Source organism: Panthera onca, chromosome F2 (assembly GCF_046562875.1).
Source record: "Panthera onca isolate mPanOnc1 chromosome F2, mPanOnc1 haplotype 2, whole genome shotgun sequence".
NCBI classification, from domain to species: domain Eukaryota; kingdom Metazoa; phylum Chordata; class Mammalia; order Carnivora; family Felidae; genus Panthera; species Panthera onca.
In genome coordinates, this window is record NC_138356.1 from 52,352,336 (window position 1) to 52,357,842 (window position 5,507).

The window sequence follows — 5,507 nt, forward strand, 5'->3', positions numbered from 1 at the left end:
TAATGAATAATGTTGCTATGAACATTTGGATACAAGTTTTAATATGGACATATACCATGCGTTTTCACTTATTTTAGGTACATACCTAGGAATGGAATTTCAGAATTCTAAGGTAACTGTATGTGAAACTTTTTGAAGAACTGCCAAACTCTTCTTGAAAGCAGCTATATCTTCATTCCCATCAGCAATACATGAGTTTTTTCCACATCTTCACCTACACTTTTTTTTTTAAGTGAAGGTCATTCTACTAGGTGGGAAGTGCTATCTCATTGTAGCTTTGACTTACTTTTCTCTGATAATTATCAACCATTTGTATACCTTCTTTGGAGAAATGTCTGGTCAATTTCTTAGCACATACATTGATCAGGTTACATTTTTGTTGTTGAATTGTAAAAATTCTTGCCAATCTGGATGTCTTTTTTCTTTTTGCCTAATTACTCTGGCTATAGTTTTCATTACAGTTGAAAGAATGGCAAAAGCAGTCTTTTTCCTAATTTTAGGAAGAAAGCATTCAGTCTTTCATCTTTATGTATGATAGTTATGAATTTTTCACAGATGTCTTTATCTGGTCGAGAAAGTTTTCTTCTATTCCTAGTTTGTTTGGTGTTTTTATAATAAAGGGTGTTGGATTTTGTCAAATGTCTTTTCTGCATCCATTGAATGATCTTGTGTTTTTTATTCTTTATTAAATGGTCTGTGGCATTATTTGATTTTCATATATTGAACCAACCTTGTATTGGAACAAATCCCACGTGGTCATGGTGTATAATACATTTCGTATGTTGCTGGATTTTGTTTGCTAGAATTTATTATGAATTTTTTGTGTCTATGTTCATAAAGAATATTCGTCTATAGTTTTATTTTCTTGTAATGTCTGTCTGATTTGGGAATCAGATATTGGCCTCATAGAATGATTTGGGAAGTGTCCCAGCCCCAAACAAGGGATCCCAGACAATGCCAAGTGGAACAGATCAATCACCCAGCTAATCTAAAGCAATCCATACAATTATGACAGATAATAATCACTAAACCCCATTTCTTAAAACATCAAAATTATAGTCTTACTTCTATATCTGAGTATACTCAAAACTACTTTCAAGTGCTGCCTTGTGAGCAAGGGTGGAAAGTCTCTTGAAACCCAGGGAAGATAAAGTATCCTGATGCCCATCTGAGGTGGGAAAGTGGTTCTTATCTGAAGTTAGCAAAATTTAAGGAGGCTACTTCAAAAGAGGGTTCTAATGAAATACATTTGAAAGGAGGTAAATACATAGATATAAAAGAAGGAGAGTCATAGTATTTGTTCACAAAAATAAAGGGAAGGAAGGAATTCACCAAGAATCATTTTTGTTTAATTTTTCACTAAATATATGACATGAGGTTTTGGGGGGATATTTTTGCCTTGTAGATGAGCTGAGTTCCTCATATTTATAATATATCATGTTTACACCAACTGTTTCTAGTGGGTGGAACCAAACATAGAATTATGCGGATTTTTCTTTCTCAGTTATCTAGCTGTTTCCTTAGTATCCTCTTTCCTATGGGACCCTTCAAGTTCATTGTATCACTTTCAGTAATGCATGGAAGGTTATTTAGAAGACTGAGACTTGTTTGCTGTCTAGGACATGAATTCTCTAAAGAATCTCTGACTGAGTTTGGCACTGTGACCAAGACAGGTCTGGGGAGGAATTATTTATTGCGGAGAATGAAAAGATTTTGCAATCAACATTTCCATTCTGGCTGATTCTATTTATTGTCTAGGTCAGATGGGCAGATTCAATCAGTGCAAAATATTTCCTATTATTAACAAATCCATAATACTTTGACATTTGAATATACTGTACTGCCTTTTATAGAATATTTGAATGTTCAATATTTAGGACCTTTAGTAAAAACATAAAGCAAAAATATTACTTTTCTAAATAGTTTTTCCACATTAAGAATCCTTTATCTTTGTTTTTCAACAGTGATTTTTGATATGTCTAAGTGGGAATGTCTTTGAGCTTATCCTACTTGAAGTTTGTAGAGTTTTTTGGATGTGTAAATTAATATTTCTCACAAAATCAGGGGATGTTCAGCCATTATTTTTCCAAATATTCTTTTATCTCTCCTTTCTCTCTCTCCTTCTGTTATGTGTGTGTTGCACCATTTGTTGGTATTCCCCAGGTCTCTGAGCCTGTGTTCACTTTTTCTTTATTTTTTTCTCTCTTTTCCTCAGTTCTGTTTTTTGAACTACCTTCAAGTTCACAGGTTCTTTCTTCTTCTAGCTCATATCTCTTTATGACTCTCTCTGGTGAAATTTTTATTGCAGATATTGTACTTTTCAATTCCAGAATTTCCCTTTCTTTTTTTTTAAATCTCTGTTTGATGAGATATTGTTATCATACTTTCCTTTATTTATTTAGACACGATTTCCTTTAGTTACAACATCTTTAAAAATTTTTTTTTAACGTTTATTTGTTTTTGAGACAGAGAGAGACAGAGCATGAACAGGGGATGGTCAGAGAGAGGGAGACACAGAATCTGAAACAGGCTCCAGGCTCTGAGCTGTCAGCACAGAGCCCGACGTGGGGCTCGAACTCACGGACCGTGAGATCATGACCTGAGCCGAAGTCAGCCGCTTAACCAACTGAGCCACCCAGGCGCCCCATAGTTACAACATCTTTAAAATAGCTGATTAAATCCAGTTTAGGAAGTACAACATCTATGTTTCTTCAATAACAATTTCTATGGACTGCTTGTTTTTCTGTGTATGGGCCATACTTCCTTGTTTGTTTGCATGTCTCTCTCTCTCTTTTTTTTTTTTTTTTTTTGGAAAATTACATATTTTGAATAATGTGGCAGCTTTAAAAATCCTATCTCCCTCTCCCCTAGAGTTTGATATTACTATTTATTGTCATTGTTACTGCAGTTTCTTTAGCTGTGTTCCTGAACTAATTCTGTCAAATTTGTGTTCTTTGTTGGGTGAAGCCACTAGAGTCTTTACTCAGTTAGTTTAATGGCTGGATAATAATGTACAGTGATTTCTTCTTCTTTTTTTTTTACATTTATTTATTTTTGAGACAGAGCCTGAGCAGGGGAGGGGCACAGAGAGAGGGAGACACAGAGTCTGAAGCAGGCTCCAGACTCTGCGTTGATAGGCTGACAGCAGTGAGCCTGATGTGAGGCTTGAACCTACAAACCATGAGATCATGACCTGAGCTGAAGTTGGACACTTACCTGACTGAGTCAACAAGGCACCCCGACTGTGATTTCTTAATGCTTGGAACCAATAGTTCTCCCAGTCTTTGCCTAGGGGCTGAGTGTATATGTTGGTTCCAGCTTTCCACATTCAGCCAGGTAATTTACAACTCTATCATAGTCCTTACTTCCTTGAAGTCAAGGTCAGACAGAGATGAGAGCTGAGGGCTTTCTCAGGTCTTTCCTGAGCATGTGCACAGCTCTGGACATGCATATAGCCCTTCATGTATGTGTAACCTTATAGATGCCCAGGAATAAGTTGGAATTTTTCAAAGCTTCCTGGGGTCATCTAATGACCACATTGTTTGGTCAGCTAGTTGTTTGTCTCAGGCAGCTGAGACATTAAACAGTTGCTGCTGAGTATCTTTGACAAGCCCTTTGAGGACAAAAAAGTTATTTGCATTAGGCAAACTTGAGTCAGGTCAAATAAAGACAAGCCATTTGAGGATTTCAAGGGAACTGCCAGACAGGTCAAATAATGACAGTTACCTGGGGCTTTGAAGAAACTCCAACCCTATTCTTCCTCCAGTGGCTGCTATGCTGTTGGTTTTCCTGTGATTGTGGAATTGTTGGTTTTCAAAGCTACCATGGACCTGGGGAATGAGGTATGGAAACAGCCCAAGTTCAAATGCTACAAAGGTAATTGTAATTACTGAGATTCAACTGATTTTCTTAAATAAATGCTCCCCAGATTATTTTAGCCTTTAATTAATTTTCAGGTTCTGAAGAAGTTGATTGGACAATTTTTGCCAGTGTTTGTGTGGCTTTTATGGAGAAGATTTTAGGTGACCTTTAGTTCACGAGTTCCACTGTCATCACTCATTCATTGAATGATTTTTCATGTAGAATTGTCCTCAGATAACACTAAGTGGTTATAATGCATGATTAGAAAAAAATAGACTGTTGATGGGCTCCTGGGTGGCTGACTCAGTTAAGTGTCTGACTTTGGCTCAGGTCATGATCTTGCAGCTCATGGGTTTAAGCCCAACATTGGGCTCTGTGCTGACAACTCCGAGCCTGGAGCCTGCTTCAGATTCTGTGTCTCCTTTTCTCTCTGCCCCTCTCCCACTCATGCTCTCTCTCTCTCTCTTTCAAAAATAATTAAAAACATTAAAAAAATAAAAAAACAATGGACTGTTGGATTTTTTAAAGCTAAATTTTATCAGGGATATTTCCATCGATGCATAAGTGAAATTGTATCATTTGTTGTTTTGTCATCTGATTTTGGAATTCTAATTATACTTGTTCCAAGTAATACTCAAACTAAGTATACTTCAAAATGACAGTGTTCACTGTTTATTCATACTGGGGCACAGCCAATCAGAATGTAAGCAATTGATACAGCTGTATAGGTGAGAATTGGTTGAATATTTCCTCTTTATATAAATTAGGCTGGACAGCATTTGCTATTTTCTTGGACAGCTTCTGTCAGTGCTGTTATATGTTTCTGAAAGGTTGAAGGAACTCATTTGTAAAATCTAGGACTAATGGGGGACAAGGTGGGAGAAAGCTGTTGAGTGTGATTTAAGTTTCTTTAAGTCTTCTTATTCATTATTTCTACTCAGTTTTTATTCAACTTTGACATTTTATGCTTTTATAGAAATTCACATATTTAGATTTTTTAAAAATATTAAGTTGTTTATAATACTCCCTTTTTTTTTTGCTTTTGCCTCAGTCACGACCTTCATAACTTTTTTCCCCTCCTAGTCCACAATCTATTGCAGAATCACCCATTACATTTATTTTTTCCACTCATTACATTTAGCTTTTATGTTTCTTTAGCCTCTGTCAATCTGGAACAGTTCCTTAGCCATTTCTTGGTCATTCATGACATTGGTATTTTGAAGTATTCAGGTCATTTATTTTGTAGACTGTTCCTCAATTTTATTATGTCTAATGCTTATTGATGATTAGATTCAGGTTATATATTTTTTGGAAGAAATACTACTAACATGTGTCCTTCTAAGAATAATCTTTAACACAAGTGCTTGGAAATATGTCACAGTTTCCAAACGTACAAGATTCTAAAGCACTAATTTTCTTACCAAGTCCCAATTTATTATATAATGATTAGAGGACAGAGTATTTATCATATTGATTCTTTAAACGGTGTTTTTTTCTTATATTTTTATAAATGCTTCATGTACCCTAAAAATGATATATATTATAGTGAATAACAAAAATTCTTAATTTTATTTAAGTTCAATACTTTTCCTTTCTCACTGAAACCTTAACATATGGGAGGGAGACATGTTTAGTTGGACTATTAC

At 35.4% G+C, this 5,507-nt stretch overlaps 1 long non-coding RNA gene across 1 annotated transcript in view; it reads left to right on the forward strand.

Annotated features, from left to right (window-relative positions):
• Positions 1-5,507, forward strand: part of LOC144615043 (uncharacterized) — a 117,208-nt gene that overhangs the window by 103,060 nt on the left and 8,641 nt on the right. The window lies entirely within an intron of this gene.